Here is a 15,657-nt window from a genome sequence, read left to right on the forward strand (position 1 = left end):
GATTACCTATGCGCCCGTCTGCTAAATGTAGAAAGTTAAAAAGTGGACTGGTACCACTGTTGTACTCAGCAAAAAAAATTATGTCAATCCTTCACAGAATCTCTCACATTTTTTAAACCGTGACCTTGCAACCCATTATATTAAAAGCCTTGTGAAACCTTTTTCATTTTATCCTCACTAGTTGCACATACACACAGCAGCCACTTTATCAGGGACATGAGGGGAACCCGTTGCAGTCTTCTGCTGCTGTAGGCCATCCACTTCAAGGTTCCACGTTTTGTGCATTCAGAGAAGCTCTTCTGCACACCGCTGTCGTAATATGTGGTTGTTTGAGTTGCTGTCACCTTCCTGTTAGCTTGAACCAGGTCTAGCCATTCTCCTCTGATTTCTCTCAATTACAAGGAACTTTCATCCACAAAACTGCCACTCACTGGATTTTTTTAATTGTTTTCTCGCAACCTTCTCTGTAAACTCTAAAGACTGTAGTGCGTGGAAACCCCAGGAAGTCAGCAGTTTCTGAGAGACTCAAACCACCCCATCTGGCACCAACAATCACTCCACAATCAAAACCACATAGATCACATTCCTTCCCCATTCTGATGATTGGTCTGATCAACTGAACCTTTTGACCATGTCTACATGCTTTTACACATTGAGCTGCTGCCACATGATTGGCTGATTACATATTTGCATGAATGAGGTGTACATAATAAAGTAGCCACTGATGGCATCCGATGCTATTTATTATGCACAAGAAAAATTCTTTGGAATTAAATGACCCCTAAGAATGTGAAAATCCCATTAGCAACATTTTGGCTGTTAATTTAGTCCTTATCGCCTTGTTCGTATTGGGGAAACTTCCACGTCTTTTATACCTGGTTACAGGTTTCCTTGAATTTGTGACATGAAGTGTCACCTGCAGGATTATTGAGGAGAATGAAATTAAAGCACAGTTCTTCGTCATGTCGGGTGGACTCCTCAGGCTGATCTGCACTTCAGCTAGTAGTCTAGAAAGGCAAGTACACCATCTTCCTCAAGCTAAGGTTCCTTGAAGGATATAATTCACCAGCAGTCTATAACAAAGCAACTCTGCACTAGCTTCAGACAGAACTATAACATCATTATAACAAAGTCAGATATAACTATTGAGAAATTTTAATTAATTGTGGGATAATATTCGTCAGTACTTTCAAAAGCTATCAGACAACAGAACAAGGTAAGTGTACAAAACAGATCAAAGTAACAGTTGATTGCCAAAGTATTTTAAAAAGATGGAATCCAACAAGTCTTGTTAATTTGATGTTTATACTTACTAACATAAAAAAGATTCCCTATTGCACATTTTGGGTGATCATTCAAATCTATCAAAAGTATTTTTCCCCCAGTTTAAACCTCGCTACAAAAGTGCTGGAGGAACTCAGCATGTCAAGCAGCATCAATGGAAAGGAATAAACAGGCGACGTTTCAAGCCGAGACCCTTGATCAGGAACTTTCATCATAGATGACACCTGATCTGCTGAGTTCCTCCAGCGTGTTGTGTCTGTTGCTCTGGATTTGCATTATCTGGAAGATCTCCTATGTTTATGATCTGCTACAAATATACCTGGATTGATCTCCCAATCACCTTACCCCCAGTGCACCAATCACCTCTGGCCTCTGTCTCACCACTCCCCTTCTACTTTATAATCAGCTATCACCCCTTCGAATCCTGCTGCAGGATCTTGACCAGGGTTTCCACTCCTACGCCTCCCGCCCCTAGAAGCTGCTCGATCCAGAGTTCCTTAGAATTGTTGCTCCAGAATCCAGCATCTACAGGCTCTTGTGACCACAATTGTTGAAGGATTTAGCGACCGACTATGCGATGTACTCTAAGCAGCTCTGGATTCGACTTCTTATACAAGAAAGAAACGGCTTGTTTCAGAGGCAGTGAAGCAAAAGTTTGCTAGGTTGATTGTTGATTGCTAGGTTTGCTTTACAAGGAAAGACTGAGAACAAGCCTTTACATTCTGGAAGGCTCAGGGCAAGCTTGCTGGGAAGCATACCGGGTACACTGGCTGCATCACCATCTGGTTTCTGGGAGTGGGGGTGCAGGGGTGGCAAGTGCACAGGATCGAAGTAACCTCAAAATAGTAAACGGTAAGCGGCAGAGAGCTGTAAACTTAGTCAGCTCTATCATGAGCACTAGCCTCCATTAGTATCCAGGACATCTTCAAGAAGTGATGCCTCAAAAAGGTGATGTCCTTCATTAAGAACCCCCCATCATCCAGCTCATGCCTTGTTCTCATTGTTACCATCAGGAAGGAGGTACAGAAGCCCAGAGGCATACACTCAGTGACACCTGAACAGCTTCTTCCCCTCCACCATCCGATTTCTGAATGGACATTGAACCCAGGAACACTACCTTCTATTTCAATTTTTGCACTACTTACTTAATTTAACGAGTTAATATACATCTCTACTTTGCGCATTTCAAAACTTTTTTCCTCTATTATTATGCATTGCATTGCACTGCTGCAGCAAATTTTCACAAACATATTCTGACGCGTGTCCCCGATGAAGGAATATACGACTACTCAACCCATTAAAACTGAAACAAAAATTAATTTCTTCAGAAGGGATGTGAATCTTCGTAACTTGCGGTCAAGGAGAACTGTGGTGGCTGAGGTATTTTCTGAAGTTATTTGCAAATCAAGAGTTAATTAGGATCGGGCAGGAAGGTAGAATTCAACCGAAAGGCTGGATCATCTGTGTTTCGAAAGCAGCCTTGAACGACCACATCTCTTACTTTGCCTCTGAATTAACTGCACTGTGCCAAGCCTCCAGGCAAGCAGCGCATCGATGCCAGTAGGCCACAACACCCAGACAAAGCTGCAGAGTTCATCAAGTCACTGGAGGATGCTCTCCTTGCAGACCCACCAGAAGGAGATGCTCAGCAGAGATGGGACTCTCTCAGGGACACTATCCACAGCACCGCACTCAAGGCCTTCGGGAAGCAACGGGGCAAGACACAGGACTGGTTTGAAGCGAGCTCAAGTAAGCTCACCGCTGTCATTGAGGTGAAGCGTGTTGCACTACTAGAGCACAAACGCCACCCCACCCAGGCAACACAGCAAGCGCTAAGGACAGCAAGAAGCAAGGCCCAGGAAACGGCCAGACGCTGTGCAAATGACTACTGGCTACAACTATGCGAAAGCATTCAGTCATCATTTGACACAGGCAACATCCATGGAGTGTACGAGGGGATCAAGAAATCCATCGGGCCAACCCAGAGCAAGACAGCACCATTGAAAACTATAACAGGTGAGACCATCAATGACAAAGGCAAGCAGATGGAGAGATGGGTGGAGCATTACTCTGACCTCTCCTCCAGAGAAAACAGCATCTCGGACAGCGCGCTAGAGGCCGTGGAATGCCTGCCTGTCATGGAGGAACTGGATGCATTGCTGACTGCCGAAGAGCTAAGTAAAGCCATCGACAGCCTGCCCACTGGGAAGGCACCAGGATTGGATGGCATTCCACCAGAGGCCATCAAATGCGCAAAGGGCGACCTGCTAAACCACCTGCACGAACTACTGTGCCAGTGCTGGATAGAGGGAGCAGTGCCGCAAGACATGAGAGACTGCAACATTGTCACCATATATAAGAACAAAGGGGACAGAAGCGACTGTAACAGCTACAGGGGAATCTCCTTGCTGAGCATCGTTGGGAAGGTCTTCGCCTGCGTGCTCCTGAACAGACTGCAGAAAATAGCCGAAAGGGTATATCCCAAGTCTCAGTGCGGTTTCAGGTCGGAACGCTCCACAATCGACATGATCTTCTCCCTTCAACAGCTACAAGAGAAATGCAGAGAGCAAAGACAACCACTCTACATCGCTTTCATTGACATTACGAAGGCCTTCGACAGTGTGAGCAGAGATGACCTGTTCAAACTCCTCGCCAGGACTGGTTGTTCCCCGAGGTTACTGAGGATAGTTCAGTCATTCCACACAGACATGAAGGGCGTCGTTCAGTTCAATGGCTCTTCTTCGGAGGCTTTTATCATCCGCAGCAGTGTTAAGCAGGGCTGTGTGCTTGCCCCCACCCTGTTCGGCATCTTCTTCACAGTCACGCTGAAGCACGCCTTTGGAACATCAACTGATGGTGTCTACCCCCACACCAGATCAGACGGGAGGCTGTTCAGTCTGTCCCGGCTGAGGACAAAAACCAAGGTTCGTTAAGTACTCATCAGGGACACGTTGTTTGCAGACGACGCGGCACTGGCTACACACTCTGGAGAGCGACTGCAAGGTTGCAGTCTACAGGGCCCGCATCCTCAGCACACTACTTTATGGCAGCGAGACCTGGAGCCTCTACTCCAGACAACAGCGGCATCTCAACGCCTTCCACCTTCGCAACCTGAGACGCATCCTGGACATCAAGTGGGTTGACTGAGTCACCAACAATGAGGTCCTGGCCCGCACCCAGATACCCAGCCTCTTCACCCTGCTCCAACAACGCCGTCTCCGCTGGCTGGGCCACGTACACCGCATGTCAGACGGGAGGATCCCGAAAGACCTGCTGTACAGGGTACTGGCCTCCGGCAAGAGAGCACAAGGGCAGCCCCATCTTCGTTTCAAAGATGTCTGCAAGAAAGACATGAATTCACTGAACATAAACATCGAGAGGTAGGAGGACATCCCAAGCCATCGCTCTCACTGGAGGCTGGAACTACACAGAGGTCTAAAAAGAGGAGAAGAGAAGCTGAGGCTTGCTGCTGAAGAAAAGTGCACTTGCCAGAAAAACAGCACCAAGACAGCACTGGAGGACAGTGCCTTCAAGTGCAGTCGCTGCAGCCGAGACTGTCACTCGCGTGTGGGCCTCTGCAGCCACAACAGACACGGCTCTACCAACACAGACTGAAGCAAGACTTTCCCGGCACAGATCTACGGTCTCACGAGACTAACGGATGCCACAACCACAACATATATAGATAACTATATCTATATATATATGTATTGCATTGTACTGCTGCGGCAAAGTTAACAAATATCACGATATATGCCGGTGATATTGAACCTGATTCTGATATATTTACAAGTCAACAGAACTGATCCTCACCTTGTTACAATTGACCATGTCCTCTTTTACCAGCTTTAATGATGGAAATACTCAACAGGTTAAGTGATATTTATGAGAGACATGCATTTTGAGGTCAATATCATTCATCAGAACTGTAAGTAGTTAAAGATAATTCTTGTATTTCCGAGCAGTGTAGGAAGGAGGCCATTTGGCCCACTGGATCTATGCTGACTCGGGCACCAATCCCCCCCCCTGCCCCCACTGATTTCCCTGTAATTCATTAGTTGCCAAGCCTATAGACACCACTCTGATTCACCCACTCCCACGTACACCAGGGTAATTTACAGTGGCTATCTGATGTACCAACCAGCATGTCTTTGGATCGTCAGGAGGAAACCACAGCACCTGGGGTGGATAGTGTGCGTGGGGGAATGAAAACCTTGCAGTCAGAGGGAACTTGCCAGCCGCACACCAGCTTTAACAGGATTCAAGCACAGAAGCGAAAAAGTGAGAGACAACGTGAGAAGAAAAAGAGAGTGCCAGAGTGTGAGAAAGAGCAAGAGTGAGGGAAAGAGCAAGAGAAAGACAGAGCAAAAGAGAGCACAAGCAAGAATGTGAATGAGAGAGAGAGAGAGAGAGATCAAAAGTGTGAGACAGAGAGTGAGAGAGAGCACAGAGGATGGGAAACAAGGATGGTTAAATGACAATCTGGCTCAAGAACAAGGCAAAAGGCAGTGATAGTTAGATATAGTGCCCATGGTAATCTGACACCATCTCCAAAACCCGTGACCTCCACCATTAAGAAGGAAAAAGACAGCAAGCTGATGGCAACATTACCACTTGCAGATAGTGCTCCAAGTCATACACCACCCTAACCTTTAAGAATATTGCTTCATTTTTACTGGGCTGAACCTGGAATTCCCGACTCAACTCCAACGTCAGAATATCTTCACCAACAATTTAATAATGGGCATACTACCATCTTCTTAATGGAAAGTTAGAGATGGGCAATTAATGCTGGAAGAACAAAAGACAGGTCCAAAGAGCAAACTTTCATGCTGTTCTATTAATAAAAGAGTCAAAACAAAACAGTAGAAATTACAAGGTCTTGGAAAACTTGGAATAACTCGGCCAGAACTTCATTAGGTAAGGATCGAGATGACTGAGGCTCCGAGGGCTTAGCATTGTCCCTTTAAATACACTCTCGGGCATGAAGGAATCAGTGCCCAGCTCATAAAAACCCCAGACTCTTGACAATTTTATAAGTAACCATTCTGATATGAGACAAAAGTCCAAGGATTATTATTGGACACTTGCAAAGCCTCGAGGAGAATTAACTGGAAGTATCCAAGGACAATTTCAACTTAAATGTAAGCTAGAGAAGACGTGATTGCAACACATAACAAATTCAAAGCACAATACTTTGCAATTATAATTAATAAAACACAGCAAATACAAAAAAAAAATAAAAAACTCAAGAGCCCTCAGAATACTCTACCAATGACTCAAGTTTGTGACAGCAATTGGTTATTATTAGCATCATTTTAGTATCGAGATACAGTGCAGAGTTGGCCCATCCAGCTCTACCCCGATTTAACCCTAGTCTAATCAGAGGACAATGTATAATGACCAATTAACCTATCGACCATTAAATCTTTGGACTGTGGGAGGAAACCGGAACAGCTGAAGGAAACCCACGCAGTCGGGAAAACGTACAAACTCCCTATAGGCAGTGGTGGGAATTGAACCCAGGTTGCCTGTACTGTAAAGCGCTGTGCTAACCACTATGTTACTGGCCAGAAGATCTGAAGATGGGCCAGCAGTAATACAAAATGAAACTAAACATACAAGCAATATCTCAGCAGACGTGAAAAGATATGAAAATTAATTCGATAGAAAGGTAGTAAGTTCTGAAAAAGTCCTAAAACATGTCAAAATGAATATAGACCACTTTCCAGGTATTGCAGTAAAGGATGATAAGAATGTATTTGAGCCCACTGAGAACTTATTAGAAGCATCCTGTAAATGATAGTAAGTGCTGGTATGTTGAATAGTAACAACAATAGTTACAGTTCAGGGAATAGTTCCCTGGACATTCCCAGAAAACTAATTATGTGGAAAAATACCAGTAATGAAGAGAATAGTGAAGCTAGAGCGACCAATTTTCAGGATAAAAAGATTTCCCATCCCAGGATTTCAAATAAAGTCTATGAAAACTTTCCAGATGCTTTAATTATGATGTTGCAAACGTTTTCTCAAGTCAGTAGTATCTAGAGCAGGGGTTTCCAACCTTTTTTATGCCATGGATCCCTACCATTTAACTATGAACCCTGGATCTACAGGAAGCGCTGCTCAAGGAGATAGCATCTATCATCATCGATCCCCACAATATGGCCCAAGCCATCTTCTCGCAGCTACCATCCGGCAGGAGGTACAGAATCCTGAAGTCCAGCACCACCAGGTTTGAGGAGAGCCACTTCTCTTCAACCATCTCATCCTTGAACCACAACTCTAATCATTGGAGTTTAGCAACACTGTGACCACTTTAAGCACTTTGCACTAAAATGGCCCTTGTGCTGTCTTCTGATGAAGAAATTATGTTTAATTTATGTTTTTCTCTTGCGTCCTGTTTATCTGATGCTATGTGTCTGATATACTGACGCAAGTTAACTTTTCCTTTGCGTCTATGCATACATGTACTTGTGCATATGACAATAAACTTGACTTTGAATCTTTAGATTGGAGATTTGCATTCCTTTCTTCTACTCGAAAAAAAAAACAATCGGAGCAAATAAGTGTAAAGCAATATGCTTCACATCTCTTGCAGGGGAACCAACCGCTGGAACTTTTTCAGCTGAACAGAGAGGACCAACCTAAATTTGAAAAGGGAAGGTTATCATACTCAACAAACCTGATTCAACTTTTTGAAGAGGTGACTTAGATTGTGGATGGGGTGTGTTGTATATATGGATCTCCAGTGGGTCTTTGATCAAATGCTTCATCAGGGACTCTTAGCTAAAGTTAAAAATGGCTGAATGGAAGAAATAGGGGATAAGAATAAATGGCAGGGAAGCTTAAGTGGCAGGATGTGCAGATGGTATCGCATCATTCTTGTTATGTGATTGGGTTTTCAATTATTCAAACTATTTGACAATTAAGAGCTGCACCCCCAACATTGCCAATGACACCAACGTTGGCGACTTACGGACTGGACTCTTGTAGATATAAGTGAGCTCCCATATTATTCCAAGTCTGACGGTCATACATACGTTCATTCTCAGGGACAGCAGAACAAGTTTCCTCCAATTTTAATCATTGCTCTCATCTGTTTTTGATGCCATTCAGTCTAATACACTAGAGGTATGATTACCAAAAACAAGGGGCTTTTATATACTTTCTGACTTATGGACAAAATCAGCTCATCGATGTTTGTAAAAAGAAAGCCTGTTCGTTACCAAGAACAGCCTGTCGAAACAGAATATTAAACGATCGGTAGCAGATGGACTTTAGGCCAGAGTGCAATGCCCCAATTTGGACATTAAGATGAAGAATAAGAATATTTGAAGCAGTGAAGTGAGAAACAATTAGGGGCCTTGTACACTATCTACCAAGTCGATCCTTTTCAGAATCGTAAGATTCATTTCGCACATATTCAATTCCAATGAGTATTGGTCAATTTGACTTTATCTTTCCTCACAGAACACTCAACTTATCCCCGAAAACAAATTCTGGTAACTTTGATCAACAGTGTCCTGTTGAAATTGAAGTCAACGGGTATCAAAGAGAAAACTGCAGAAATCTGAAGAGCAACCAAACATTTTGCACTATATATTGTAACTTAATTTTTGTAACATTAATTTTTATAAACTGAAGAGATTCTGCAGAGCAATACGAACAAAATGCTCAGCAGGTCAGGCAACACCCATGGAGAGGAATGACCAGTCAACGTTTCAGGCTGGGATATTTTTTATATCATACACTGTATTGCTGCCACAAAGCAAATTTCTTGACATACAGTATGTCAGTGATAATAAGCCCGATTCTGATTTTGGTTTTATTTGGTTCTCCCTCAATATAAGAAATTTTGAACAAATTTCTGCAGCACAAGTTGAATCTGTTCTCTTGTTCATAAAGACCAAATTTCAATGCTGCTGAGAAAACCATTGACCTTATGTGAGTATTTTCCATCTCTCACAGGAGCTGCTTACATTAAGAGGACTGGAATATGTGATATGCGAATTACGTTAGATTTGTACAAAGCCCCAGCTGGATGCAATGGGGAGACTTTTTGTGTCCTGTTGGAAGGGCATATTGGCCTGGGAGAGGAATATCACTGGACGTTAAAAAGTCAAATTACAAGTAGACTTGACAGATTTTAGAAGGATAATGGATGATCTTACAAATTTTCAAGATATTCATAAGGCAGTTAAACCACTTGTACACTAATTAAACAAAGATTAGGGGGTACAGTCAAAATTATTAGAGTCATGCCATTGATCCTGTTAACAGTTACTGTTCTACAGATTTGCTAATTATGCCCACAGTAAAAAGAATCTCAGTAAACAACAGGAATTCTGCAGATGCTGGAAATTCAAGCAACACACATAAAAGTTGCTGGTGAACGCAGCAGGCCAGGCAGCATCTCTAGGAAGAGGTGCAGTCGACATTTCAGGCCGAAACCCTGAGTCCTGAGTCCTGAAACGTCGACTGCACCTCTTCCTAGAGATGCTGCCTGGCCTGCTGCGTTCACCAGCAACTTTTATGTGTGTTGTTAAAAGAATCTCAGTGTTGTATGTGGTGACATGTATGTACCGTTAATAAATTTTACTTTGACTATCAATAGGAAACCCGGGAAATGCTGACATAAATTTGTTAACTTACCATAAACAACAATAAATGGTTAATTTTAAACTTGAGATTGATAATGAGTTATTACAGGGCATTGAAAAAGACATATGATAGATTTTTAACCAAGGAAAGGTAACCAGAGATATGGACGAAGGTGGATACATGGAATTACATCGGATTACGTGTGTGGGATGGAGGATGGGAAAGGGACTTGCATTGCTGTTGTCTTGTTTAGTTTTGTTACAGTTGTTGCTTGTGCTGTTCTGCTGAGCATTTTAGGGATGCCATGTTGGTGCCAGGGTGTGTGGGGACACTTGGGGCTGCCCCCAGCACATCCTTGGCTGTTAACGCAACCAACGCATTCCACTTTATGCTTCGATGAATATATAAATAAATCTGAATCTGAGATCAGGTACAATCTCAGTGAATGCTGGAAAAGTCTCACGGAACTAGGTGCCCTCCTCCTGTCTCTACTGCCCTGTGTAGAGAGGGGCTGGCAATGACAACGGCAGAATCACTGCCAATACCCGCTGTCTGGTTAACGATCTGAAATCGCTGAACTCAGTATTATATTTGAAAGGATATAAACAGAAAGGTGAGAACTGATCCTTGAGCAATGTTATGGGCCGAGAACAGAAAGGCCAGAATGAATGTGGAATGATGAATTATATTGAAACATTTCAAATTTTCTGTATTTGTGGCATTTTAAATACCAGGACACCATAAACATGAGAAAGTCTGCAGATGCTGGAAATCCAAAGCAACACACACAAAATACCAGAGGAACCCAGCAGGTCAGGCAGCATCTATGGAAAAAAGTGCAGTCGACCTTTATTGGCCAAGACCCTTCGGCAGGACTGGAGGAAAGAAAGACGAGGAGTAGATTTTAAAGGCACCTATTCCTCGTCTTATTTGCTCCAGCCCTGCCGAATGGTCTCGGCTGAAAACATCGACTGTACTTTTTTCCATAGATGCTGCCTGGTCTGCTGTGTTCCTCCAGCATTTTGTTTATGTTGCTCGGATTTCCAGCATCCGCAGATTTTCTCCCATTTACATACTTCCTGTAGATTGATTTTTTTCCCCTATATTTATCATGTATTGCATTCTACTGCGGCTGCAAAGTTAACAAATTTCACGACGTATGCCAGTGATATTAAACCTGATTCTGATTCGCGAAGGTAGGAAATTGTGGCTGAGAAGGAAATGGATCAGCCATGATGAAACGGAGGAGCAGATGGGGTCTGTGCTAACCAGGATGGTAATCCAACTAATCCCACCTGCCTATACATGGCCCATATCAGTCGACTCCCTGCCTGCTCGCTCAAGTGTCTGCCTAAATGCTTCTTGAATACTGCAACTGTATTTGCTTCCACCATTCCCCTGGCAACAAGTTCCAATCACTTACCACTCACTGGTAAAAAACTAACTCCACACATCTCCTGTGAACTTTCCCCTCCTCACAAACCTATGTCAACCAACGTTTGACATTTCCACCTTGGGAAAAACACTAACCACTGGATCTATCGTTCTTTTGTTATGTACCATGCAGTATGACTTGGGTGATCATGGTCTTTCTACAGAAGAGGTTTGCCATTGCCTTCTTCTGGGCAGTGCCTTTACAAGAGGGGTGACCCCAGCCATTATCAATACTCTTCAGAGATTGTCTGCCTGGCGTCAGTGGTCGCATAACCGGGGGTTTTGATATGTACCAGCTGCTCATACGACCATCCACCACCTGCTCCCATGGCTTCATGTGACCCTGATCAGGGGGCTAAGCAGGTGCTACACCTTGCCCAAGGGTGACCTGCAAGATAGCAGAGGGAAGGAATGCCATACACCTCCTTTGGTAGAGACGTATCTCCACCTCGCCATCTAAACCTGATCCATGCCTCTCATAATTTTATATACTTCTATCAGGATATTCCTCAACTTCTGACGATCCAGAGGAAAAAAAATCTGAGTTGGTCCAACCTCTCTTATATCTAATAAACTCCAGTCCAAGCAACGTCCTTGTGAACCTCATCTTGACACTCTCCAAGGTGTCTGCACCCTTCTTGTGTGTGGTGACCAGAACTCCACGATGTTGAAATATATCCCACGATGCACTAGGACACATCATTGCTGCAACCTGTGGTCATCGGCTCCTTTAACATCAGACAACCTCACACAGGCGACCCAGCCGAGGTTGATCAGGCCCACGGCTTGTGTCCCAGCAGCACTGGTCTAACGGGTCACACCTCTTGATCCATAGCCACCTGGAGGCTCGCTCAGCAGCCTGGCACAGTCCTGGTGGCTCTTTTCTTTGCAGCCCCCATAATGCCAAGGAGAGTGTAGGCTCTGCACAGCGAGCAGCCAGCAAGAGCTCTACACCCATCCTCTACAGGCTCGCATCGTGCCCTCCAGCCCTGTCCCTGGCACCGCTCTACCAGCTCCTGGCATTTGGCTTTCTTACACACAATATTTCAAATGTCACCTCACCAAAATTTTATGCAACTGCAACAAGACCTGTCAACTTTATCTAAGGAATGACCTGACAAGCAAGCATGTCTGATTCCTTCTTTACCACTACCCATTTGTGCTGCCACTTTCAGGATCTATGGACTAGCTCACCAAGTTCCTTCTGTATAAGGGTCCTGTCGTTTACTGTAAACATTCCTCTTGCATTTGATCTCCCAAAATGCATCACCTCACACTTGCGCAGATTGAACTCCATTTGCTATTTTTCCACCCAGTTTTCCAAACTGATCTATATCTTTTGACAACCCTTCTCACTACCCACAACTCCGCCAATGCTAATCCAATCTGCAAACTTGGTAATCAGAATGCCAAAACAGACCAATGCCAAGAACCATTTCCTTTCAGCAGACAGTGCAACACTGAATACTGAAATCTCAGCATAAGAGATTTCCCATTTAGGAATGAGAAGAATGCAAAATCCTCAAAATCTTTGAGATCTGTTGATTCAGTCACGTGTAAACGCAACCCTGAGATCCATAGATTTTTTGATGTTAAAGAGCCCAGCGGACTTAAGGATCTGATAGAAAAGTTGATCAGCCATGGTCTGGTTGTATGGTCTTCTTCCTCCATGGTCTCTCACACCTAAGGGTGAAAAATCCACCAAAGGTGGTGCTCCCTTCTTCTACTTCCATTTCTTAAGTTCTTAAAGCCACATTGCTCATTTCTTGTAGAGCCTGTGTTACTGAAGAGTGCACTAGGCAATAGAAAGCCTTAAGTGTTTCCCACCACCAATTCTTCAGGGTGTTCCACAAGACCCAGTGCCAACAGATTCAGTTCCTGGAGGAAACTGTCTACATGACCGACCCTGCCTGCTTAGAGTTGAGACCGCAAGTGCTCCATCCTACAATGTCGATCTGGATCTTGGAGGATCTTCCAATCTCTCAAAAGCAACACACAGTGACACAAACTTCAGAAGTGAAATAGGTAAAACTACACCACATTGTACCCATCTTAACATCTAAGATTTCATTCAAGTCAATAAATTATATAAAATGTAGTATTATGTTCCAGATTTAAACAACAATCAGACTTGAGCCATAGTACAAGCAATCTATTTGAAGATACAGTATATGTCAGTGCAATTGATTTCCCAGAGCACTGTTCAGACATTATGCGATTATTAACAAGAAATTATTGACATCTGCCTACTCATTAATGAAATGATGCAATGGGGTCAGAGATAACAGAATAAAAAACAATGCCATAGAACAATACAGAGTGTCTTTAGTTCTCACAAGAGATATAAACCAATTGACAATCATTGTGTTCTCTAGTATCTCCACATTAAAGCCTATAAGCTAATCAAACATACATTTTTCAGCATCTTATAATAATCGATTTGTTACTTGAGGTTACATTCATGCTCTGCTTTTAAATGCATAATTAGATCTACTTGCAACATGAAAGGATGCTGAACAATATTTTATGAACAATTACTTAATTTTAAACCAGAATATAGTCTCTGTACCCTAATCAGGCTAATGACTTGACTGCATTTGTAATGTGGACAGTCTTGCCAATAGAAACAACATATAATGTTGTTTGTTGGATGTAGGAGTGAAGGAACAAGAGGAATAGGAGATATACAAATGTTCAAGGAAGACATTGTTAAGAAGATCATTGCTAGGATTACAACGTCTTTCAAAAAAAAATGCTGAGTGAGCAGATGTAATTAGCCCACAAGTGTGTGTTGATCCATATTAATACCAGTATTCAGAAGCAGCAAGTCTCTCCCTTTTCAACATCCCATTATGGTTGCTAATCTGAAATTATGGTCCATTTAAATTCTATTTGCTTTTGCAATGTGAAAAAGCAACTTAAATGTTACAAAAAGTAGTTGATGCGGCCCAGAACATCACAGGTAAAAGCCCGCCCCGCCAATGAGAACATTTACAGGAAGCACTGCTGCAGGAAAGCAGCATCCATCACCAAGGACCCCTACCACCCAGGTCACACTCCCTTCTCGCTGCTGCCATCAGGAAGGTGGTACAGGAGCCTCAGGACTCACACCACCAGGTTCAGAAACAGTTATTACCCCTCAAACATCAGGCTCTTGAACCAAAGAGGATAACTTCACTCAACTTCACTTGCCCCATCAATGGTATGTTCCCACAACATATGGACTCTTTCGAGGACTCTTCTTCTCACGTTCTCGATATTTATTGTTTATTTATTTATTATTATTATTATTTATTTCTTTTTGTATTTGCACAATCTGTTGTCTTTCGGTCAGTATGCCTGCAGAAAAAGAATCTCAGGGTTGTATGTGGTGATATGGCTGTACTCTGGTAATCAATGTTATTTTGGCTTTGACTGACTTTTACACACAGCTTGAACGTCAGAGTTGATGCAGTCTTTCATTGATTCTATTATGGTTATCATTCAATGCTGGATTTATTGAGTATGCCTGCAAGAAAATGAATCTCAGGGTTGTTCATGATGACATACATGTACTTTGATAATAAAAACACTTCGAACTTTGACGCTTAGCTGTCACTGACTGCCATACAGCAAGACACATCCAAGTGTACAAGTGCAAATATAAATAAATAGGAATAACTAACGAGGGCATGAAATAACAAAATAAAGAGTCCTTAAAGTGAGGCCATTCTGGCTGTGGGAACACCAGAGATAGAATGTGTTGGTATTGTGGCAGAGCAATGAATCCTTTTGGTTGGCATAATAGACACAATTGTTTAAAGGACTGGGAAAGACCATGGAAAAAGTTTTAACTGCATTAGAACAGGGATGGAATGGTTTCAAGTCCAGATTTAAAATCTCTCCATGGTCTTACAACTCACTGTCTCCGTCATCTCAAGCCCTGTACCTCCTCAGGTGTTTCTGTTCCTCTAATTCTGGGCATGAATGTAACGTCTTCACCATCAGCAGGTACGTTCTCAGCTGCTGCAGTCCCTAAAGTTTGGAGCTCTTTCCCTGAACCTGTCACGGTCCTGATCGGTTATTCCCTGGGTCCCTTTAAATTTACTTTGTGTCACGATCAGGACCGTTGACTCCTTGTTTTCCTTAATTCATTGTTTTCCTGTGTTTCTTGGGCTCTGTAATAAAGGCACTTGAGTCTCAGCTGAACGAGCAGTATTTAGTGTGGGGCTTACAGCTACTCGTCATTGGACATCACTGAAGCAAGTCTGAGCAAGTCACCTTGCCGGAACGAGCCAAGTTACATCGCTGGAGCTACTCAAGCCTTCTCCCCGAAGCGAGTGCCCGTAAGTCGCC

At 43.2% G+C, this 15,657-nt stretch overlaps 1 protein-coding gene and 1 long non-coding RNA gene across 2 annotated transcripts in view; one reads left to right on the forward strand and one right to left on the reverse strand.

Annotated features, from left to right (window-relative positions):
- Nucleotides 1-1,120, forward strand: part of LOC140210327 (uncharacterized) — a 28,564-nt gene extending 27,444 nt beyond the window's left edge. Inside the window, exon 3 of the long non-coding RNA XR_011889218.1 lies at nucleotides 886-1,120. This is a non-coding gene — a long non-coding RNA (uncharacterized lncRNA). The remainder of the gene's footprint in view (nucleotides 1-885) is intronic.
- LOC140210720 (chromodomain Y-like protein 2) overlaps nucleotides 1-15,657 on the reverse strand; it is a 204,752-nt gene that overhangs the window by 172,667 nt on the left and 16,428 nt on the right. The window lies entirely within an intron of this gene.

Source organism: Mobula birostris, chromosome 15, assembly GCF_030028105.1.
Source record: "Mobula birostris isolate sMobBir1 chromosome 15, sMobBir1.hap1, whole genome shotgun sequence".
NCBI lineage: Eukaryota > Metazoa > Chordata > Chondrichthyes > Myliobatiformes > Myliobatidae > Mobula > Mobula birostris.